General features: G+C 37.0%; 1 protein-coding gene across 1 annotated transcript in view; it reads right to left on the reverse strand.

Moving 5' to 3' along the window:
- Positions 1 to 4,535, reverse strand: part of nck2a (NCK adaptor protein 2a) — a 61,843-nt gene extending 57,308 nt beyond the window's left edge. Inside the window, exon 1 of the mRNA XM_079618229.1 lies at positions 4,247 to 4,535. The gene's annotated coding sequence lies outside the window, so the exon portion shown is untranslated. The remainder of the gene's footprint in view (positions 1 to 4,246) is intronic.
- Between the last annotated feature and the right edge of the window lie 4,497 nt (positions 4,536 to 9,032).

Below are 9,032 nucleotides of genomic sequence, written 5' to 3' on the forward strand. Positions count from 1 at the left end.
ATTATTATTTAATTCTGCAATTTGCCTTCATTAGCGATTATCATCAATTTGATTACACAGATATTAATTAAACTAAACCGCTAGACAATGGCATCTCTGAATTCAATAATGAAATGCCTTTAACTGAAAATGTAATGTTTAATCTTATTATTATACATTACTGACACTCTATCCTCCAATTTGATACTGTTAAGTGCTTTTTTGTTACAGTAGGCTATATTTTAATCTTTGATAACAGTAGGTTATACAAATACAACGGGTAATGTTACCCCTGGTCCAATTAAAAAATATTAACAAGAACTCAGGAAATTTTTGTTCATGTAAAATATACCTCATTGTCATGTTCTAGACTTGTTATATTTAGCTTTAAATAAAAAAAAAATCCCCTTAATATAGTGGCAGTTTTTCTCTCTGTGGTATCGAAAATGGTATCGAATATCGATATTTTTCAAGGTATCGTATCAAAGTTAGAAATTCTAGTATCGTGACAACACTAGTCCGCCATGAACATTTACTATACAAACTGACAACATTTTAGCGGACATCCACCCAGCAAGGGGAAACGGGCAGCCTTAACCACCAGTATGTGATAAATCAATACATTTACAAAATACTAAACCACAAACTATCTGCGGCCACGCTGAATACTTGCAAGACTCTGCCAAATCCATAAACACTATAATTACAGCCTTTTATAGAAAAGTTAAAGTACATTTAGGTCAAAGTTCTGAGGCAGCCATTGCGGAGACGTTGGCGTAAGCCAGCTGAGAGACGCAGAAAACACTTGCCTTGCAAGATTTCTAAGCAGGACGCAATTACCAACAAGCGCAAACTATAATTTCAAACAAATCATGTCTGGAACTGCAAAACCAAGCTTGTCTCTAATTGACTGATTCATCTGTAAATCTCAAGTACATCATTTCTGAACAAGGGCTGACAGCACTAATAGATTTATATATCTTGCCTTTACAGACTGTAACTTAATAACATGCAAAAAAAAAAAAAAAAACAGCAGAAATGATGGCGGGCTCCATTATTCGGAGACGGTGGACATACACATCAATGAACTTACACCGTAAGTTATGCCCGTGGATCAAATAAATGGCAAAGCTCAGATGGAGGGAAACGCTTTGACTAAACAGTCTTTTGTTTGGAGACTGGTGGCTGGTACTGAGAGAGTACCGTGTGCACAGCACATTCCAGAGCCTCGGTCCAGAAAACAGCACATTTGTAAATGAGATCAGTAAAAAAAAATAATAATAATAAAAAAAAAAGAGCGCTTGGGATATTTTTAGACCATTTCTGCACTAAAAGACTATTCAGATTCCCTCCTTTGGTCACAGAGATAAAAGGAAAACACTGTGATGACAGTATTGTATTCGATTTTTTAGACAGAAAAGTTCCCAAGCTATATAAGAAATGATTTTCCAAGCCTTGTACATTTGTTTAGTAAATACTAAATGGTTAAAAAAATTATTTGATTGACAATCATTTTTACACTGTAAAAACAAAACAAAAAAGTTGCTGCCTTAAATTTTTAAGTACAATCAACTTGGATGTTTAAGTCATTTCAACTTAAACTGAATCTAACAGAACTTATAAAAAACAGTTGAAAATTGCTTAACTTATTTTGATGAGTTAAAGCGATGTAAAAAAACATGTTGTCATAACATATTAATCATATAATTTTTTACAAATCGATAAATTTCAATAATTTTTCCATTCCTGAAAATTAGTTCCAGAAATGACCTAACACTTTGGGGTTTTCCTTGCCTTTGGGACCCTGTTTATGGCAGAATGTTCCTGGTGCATTACATAAGCTCAATTATGTTGTCTTTCGTTGCGCAATGACAGACACCACGTGGCAGTTGCGTGAGTTTTGTAAAAGAAAATGCAACCAGAGTTGATACAGTGTTCAGACGTCATACCTTAGATTCCACATACCTGTCACTGCAAGGCAACACACAGATCACGTCTCGTGAAAGAAACGTCAGAAGTGTGGGTGTGATCAGAGCGAAACTTTGAACCGGTCGAAACTGAAAATCTTATGCATTCATTCATATTATGCATTCAAATCGATACGTACCTCAGACAAGAAATACAATATATGTTGAAATGCATACGGTTTGGGAATTTTGTGAATGTGATGGGAATATATTAGCACAAGTTAGCCTACCAGCGCTGTGTAGTAAGTATAAGCTGTAAGTAAGTGTTAGCTTTTTCAATCCTCTAAGGATGTTTCTTGAGAAACTATAAAAATAGGATTATTCTCTTCAAAGTGGCCCAGTATTTGAGCCACTTACTCAGTAAGCCGGGCAGGAGAAATCCTGACTGGTGTAAAATTCAATTATCATAATGCTGGTAAGTATGCAAGTACCGAGAGACTGTGAAAGGGAGATGGAAAGGAATACAGTGTCAAGAACCTGACCATAAATGTAGAAAATCCACAACGACTCTAAATCACATGATGCTTCATGTTTACTTTGTGCATGAAAGAAACTATTTTAAACAAACTCCTGCAAATAGACAGTGTATTAAATTAACTAAATCCTTCTTTGGGGCCCTTTTCAAATGATCTTCAACTGTGTCATAAAATCAACTATTTAAGCATTTTCATTTTCCATCATAGTTTTTTAAGTGAGGTCCTCTGTTGAGGCTTTGTGTATTTTGCTGTACTCAAGGATCTGCTTCATATACTTCATCAAAACCCAATAGGCAGATTTCACTGAACTTTAACCCCTCTGTTATATCACAAAGTAGAATGTGACTGATATTATATTTATTAACATTGTTTATTGAAACATACAATTTCAATAAACAAGAGATTTCTATAGCAGAAATCCTAATAGAAAACATGAAACATGGTCAAATTTTACATTGAGGATGTTTTAAAGCATGCCATTAAGTTAAGAAGAGTCATCCAAATTTTCTAAAGAGACTTGATCAATTTATATGATGAACATATTCAATTTAGGCTTTTATTCACATATTAACACAGATCAGCGAACATAGAAGCTCAACCAAACCAGCTGCTTTACGCAGGAGAATGAACCTCATTGGTTCTTGCAGAAGCTCAAACGTGCTGCGTAACGCGTAACACGAGAATGAACTTCATTGGTTCTTGCAGAAGCTCAAACGTGCTGCGTAACGCGTAACACGAGAATGAACCTCATTGGTTCTTGCAGAAGCTCAAACGTGCTGCGTAACGCGTAACACGAGAATGAACTTCATTGGTTATCGCACGTCAAGCAAACGTGCTTTCGTTTACCACACTGATGTGTAAATTGATGAATGTTTATGTGAACAAAAGCCAATATTAAATGTGTTCATCGTTATAAAGCGATGTATCTAAAGAAAATTTGGGCTAAACCGCTCAATACATATGGATTAGTTTTACGATCTCTTTATGAACTTTTGCAATCGTCAAAGTGGTAGTTGCGTAGCTGTCTATGGAGGGACAGAAAGCTCTCAGATTTCACCACAAAGATCTTCATTTGTGTTCCGAGAATGAACGATGAAAGTCTTACGGGGTTGGAACGACATGAGGGTGAGTAATTAATGACAGAATTTTCATTTTTGGGTGAATAACCTTTTAAATACCATTGAAAACAATCACACTTCACATCAAGGTCCAAGTTTCATTCACTCCAGAGAAGTAGCCTAATGTGCACTTCTTCCCATGCTAATTCATTCAAAGCACTCTCACCTCAGTGAATTGCATTTATATATAAACAATAACAATAATATAGATATCCCTTAAGCCACTGGATATGTCAGGGAAAGCTGTTGTTTTACAATGTGGAATGACTCAATGGCGCGAGCACACAACATGTAGAAAATGACAATGGACATTCTCAGCAGCCATCATTTCATTCTTTCTCTAATATGATTTCTCAAAACAAAAACAAAACAAAAGCGGCATTTAAACTGTGCTATCAATCAACAGATGACCCTCACTGTAACACGGATGTGTCAAATCCAGCAACTTTAAGGAGGCGGTTGGGATCTCTATTGTGGCAACAGAGCTGGTAGAGACAAAAGACGAGCGCGAGAGAGACAATCACTCAAAGTGCTCCTGTTTCTTTCTCATTTTACATTGCAACATATACACCGATCCTCTCGATATAGAAGCAATATTCACGTAGACGCGTAACTGAACACAGTTTTTGCCAGGAAAGCACACCAAGGCAACTTTAAGCGAGCCTTTATTACTCTAGTTGACATGTTAGTGTGTTCTTTTTCTTACCTTGCAGTAACTCCTGGTAGATCTGGCTTTAGGACACGCAGAAAAACACGCTCTCTTTGCAGACTTGGGTTGGTAAGACGATGCGTGGAGAACGTAAATCCGTTTCGGTGAGTTTTTTGTCCGTGGGCCCAGACTGCTGCTCTCTCTCTCTCTCTCTCTAACCCTCGGTCTGTGTTCAACCTCTCGCTCTCTCAGCCAGCAGCGCGAGTCAATGCACGGGTGACGTCACCGCTGCCATGGCACAGCGCGCGCGAGCGAGCGAGGAGGGAGGCGCGAGACCTCTGGGGGTGCTGATGATGATGGAGGGGCTTCTCAAATATTATTGAAACACTTACAGTATATTAAATACTAACGAAGTATGGTCAAGTTTACCAAAGTTTAGGCCTAATACATTGCAATACATTTAAAATGAAAGTGAAATATGATTTTGTCTAGTACAATTATAGTTGTGGGGGGTCCACAAATATTTTAGTTATTTTAAAAAATGGTATAGTTTCCCTATAACTTTTACATTTTGGGATTTTAAATTTGATATTTCCATTTTCGTGCACCTGAATTATTATTATTATATATATTTTTTTTTATTATTACAAAAATATGGTAGCCTAATTGCTGCATGCTGAATGGTTGTACATTAGATAAGATTTCATATGAAAGGGTACAACCGGGTTAAAGGCACACCTTAAGAAAAATGTGCTTTTCAATAGTGTATGATTGCAGAAAAAAAATGTTTTACTGAACATTGATGGAGCAACAGATTTTGTGTGAAAATAAATCATAAAAGTGGTTTGTTTGTTTGTTTGTTTGTTTGTTTGTTTGTTTGTTTGTTTGTTTGTTTGTTTAAAAATCTTAGGCTTTAAATATATGAGGTGGCAAGCTGTTTCTTTTACGGAGGAAAACCAGCATGCGGGAAAAGGCACAATTTATACAAATACTTTAGATGAAATAAGTTAATACTTGTTCAAAACGATTACTTTAGCAAAGTTTGTCCTATTTTCGATTTATTTAAATAAATGTATGAATTTTTCTTCAATAAATAGGCTATTGTCATTAAAATGTTAATTTTAAAAAAAGCAGAAACAAAATGATTTGAAAAAGTAAAGATTCTGAAACCATTAAATGAGATCCCATATCCCATAATAATTGAATACAGCTATACAGTAGTAACAAATAAATATGACATTTTATATATTATGAATATCATATTTTGATATAGGCTATGATGGTTTCATTATAAATATTGTGATTAAGGTGCACCAAAGGTGGACACCAACTTAATATATGATATTTGTGAATATGTCATGTCAGCAAATAAAAGTCAGCCAGCTGTGTATTATCAGTTAATTATTGTGCCTTTAGCCCCAACATCATGGGCACCTTTTCCCACCTTTTACATATTCTTCCGTTATTGAAAAAAACTGTTGCTTTAATTTCCTTGAACAAAACTGAAAATCATTAACAAGACCTTTGTCTTAAAATATATTCAGTAATTTTATCGATTCTCATTTGCAACTAAATCTACAACATAAAAAATAAAAAATGAGATCAAATTAGCGCAGAATCAACGTTGCGCTGCTGTCCAAAATTAGCCTGGTCATACCAGACTCTCATGCATTTAATTTGTACAGAGAGTCTGGCCTCTCTCCATTGACAAGCCTTATTAACTTCCTTGTAGGCGGGTCCTCTGTTGAAGTTTAAAACTATTGGATCTGCCCAGAGCCCTCTGGATCTGCCATAACCAATCGCTAACGTTTGGTCGTGACGTATGACGACTCAAACTAGCGCACGATCTCGACGTCATCGTTCTCCGCCACTCCCTCTGTTCGCTGATTGGGCCGGTAAAAAATTTACCGGAGAAAACCAAAGAATAGGCTACACCACAAACCCCAGACCTGAAGGAAAATGAAAATTGAGCGGAAGTACGTTGGAGGGCGGAGCCAGGCTAGTCCAAAATTGCCAAGGACAAATGATAATGTTCATCATTAAAACCAGTTGTTAGGGAACTTTCACCCCAAACCAAAAATTGTGTCATCGTCTCCCTTTAGTTGTGCAAAACCTGTATGAGTTTCTTTCTTCTGATGAACACAAAAGAAGGTATTTTGAAAAATGTTGGTAACCAGATAGTTGACAATCCACTGACTTCAATAGTGGGAAAAAATACTATTGAAGTCAATGGGACCCATCAATTCTATGGTTACCACCTTTAAAAAAATCTTCTTGTGTTTAGCAGAAGAAAGAAACTCAGTTTGGAACTACTTTAGGGAGAGTGATGAAAACAAAAAAAACAGTATCCCTGTGCTGGGCTGAATTTGATGCCATCTAGTGGTTAAAAAGATAATAAAGTCAAATGCGCCTTTTACCCTGTTGCGCCTTTAACCCTGCAGTGATGCCAGAAGAACCATTCTGTGAAAGAACCTTTCAGTTTCAAAAGACATTTATTAAAATACCTTTTTTTAATAATCTAAAAAAAAAAAACTTTCCAGACTTTCCACTATGAAGAACCTTTTTGTGCAAAGGAAAGATTCCAAGAGTGTTCAAATTTCTTCATGAAACAACATACCATTATTTTTAAGAGTGTACTAAACAGCCGAAGAGCAAATGATACATGGATGCTTCACAGGCTTATAAAGTCCTTCATGGCACAAAATGGGGTCATGTGGTGACATTGACAGGCTATATCCTTCTACTATTTTCCTCCGAGCTTTTAGTAAAAGCTGTAAATGTTTTCAGCAATGTATCATTGCACTGAGCATTTTTATTCATAGAACTACCGTGTCTGCTGCCAAAACTTGACGGGAACTGCAGACTACACTGTAGTAAAATGTCACCCCGTCGTTGTCACATGAAAGAATGACTATAAGTCTGATTCACCACTGGGATTTTTATAGTCTCAGGAGATGGGGGGGAAAGCACACATATTTATTGGATTTTGATGAGAGTTTCTCTCAGGCTGGAGAACGATGTTTTATTGGCTCAATAATTGACTGCAATGCAATGACCGAAAGTGCTTTCATCCGAGTAGTTTTCTGTGGCAGTTTAATCATGCTTCTTCCCTTTAGTTTGATTAAATCATGCAGTGTTTATGGTAAAAATGCAAGAAATTGTCTGAGATGGACAAAGTTCATCACATTTTGAACTGGAGCTGATGGTTAACAAGATGAACGGTGCAAAGAAAGGCAAGTTTAGGGAACTATGAATGTAATATCCTGGAACTAATACACAAAAGTCACAACATTTCACCTATAAGGCTGGTTCTGTTGGGTTGTGACCCAAAATATGAGTCACTTATGCAAAATTACCTTCCACTTAGTAGAATCGAGTCAAATTAAGCAGATGCCAACATGGAGAAATCACTGGACATGTCTACAAAACACAATATGGATTATCTAAACCAATGTATTATTTTATATATAGCATCTGTGTCTCTCCCTCTCTCTTTTAAATTCTCACAACTGGGCATCATGCCTAGTCCTGTGTTTGAAGAACATCATTGTGATCCTCTGCATGTTACCGACTGAAAACATGGAAAACGGCACATTCCAATCATGGATTCTGATTTCACATGGCAAAGCTGCATTCAAAAAATATAAATTTAAGAATTAAGTTTGTTTTAACATAAACTATAATGCATATGTATTTTAACATCTAAATAATGCATACGTGTCACACAAATGTGTTACATAAATGAAACATGGTCATATTTCTCTATTAAAAAAAGTGCCATAGATCTTTACAAATGTGCATTTATCTTATTTTACAAACAATCATTTAAAGGAACACTTCACCCATTTGCATTAGACTTTGTATCTTTAGAAACCCAGTCACATTTTCGAATGGTCATGGTTTATTCCCTTATTTTCCCCTGAGATGGGAGAAATAAGGATTTAAGTGTTCCACTTCCTGCTTTTTATGACGCAAAAATCGTCATTTTGCGTCATAAAAAGCAGGAAGTCAAATTTCTTTGAATAAGGGTAAGACTACAAACACTAGCTCATCATTTATCCAGTAGAAGGCGCTGTTCCGCATGTTTTCAACCCGCCCATAGAGGGATCTCACTCACAGACTGTACATATAGTGTCAGCCATTCTTTATTTGGAAGCTAAGCTATCAGTTTCTTATTCTGTGGAGAAAGCTGAGTAGTAGCGGCCGGTGACCATCCTCTTTTTCCCGGGACATGTCCGGCCGTCGAGATCGTCCAAATTGTCCGGGATTCGGCTTTTGCTTTCTGCAGTCGCATTCATAGTTTACATGCACACCTTTTGTTTCAATCTAACTGAATTCATTCCGATTGGTGAATCTGAATGTAGTGTTTACATGAACGCTAAACAAGTGATCGTTTGATGTGCGTTTTAACATTGCTAGGAAAATTCCCGCTCCTCCGTGAGAGATACGAGACCGGTGCGTCTCACAGGCGCCGGCGCCACTCATCAGTAATCACGCCACCGGGCTCGCATCGTTCTCCGCGGCCGTCAGTCTCGTTCCTGCTCGTCACAGTAAACATGAGGAATGGCGACTGAAGAACGCAAAAGCCGAATCCTGGACATTTTGGGCGACATCAAAATACTGGGCAGACTCACGGAGACTCACTAGTAGCATAGCCTTGTTGTTTACTGCGATCTCTTACCGGTAGGCGTGGCCTCCTAGGGCAACGAAGCAAGTGCATTCTGGGAGTTGTTGTCTTTCATCCCCATAAGCCAAAAATACATTTTCTGGCTTTTCTCAGTCTAGAAGGCTCCAAATTCAAAAATAATTTCACATTTCTTCTACATAAATGACCCATTTTAAA

The sequence above is a fragment of the Phoxinus phoxinus genome (genome assembly GCF_949152265.1).
Source record: "Phoxinus phoxinus genome assembly, chromosome: 7".
Classification (NCBI taxonomy): Eukaryota; Metazoa; Chordata; class Actinopteri; order Cypriniformes; family Leuciscidae; genus Phoxinus; species Phoxinus phoxinus.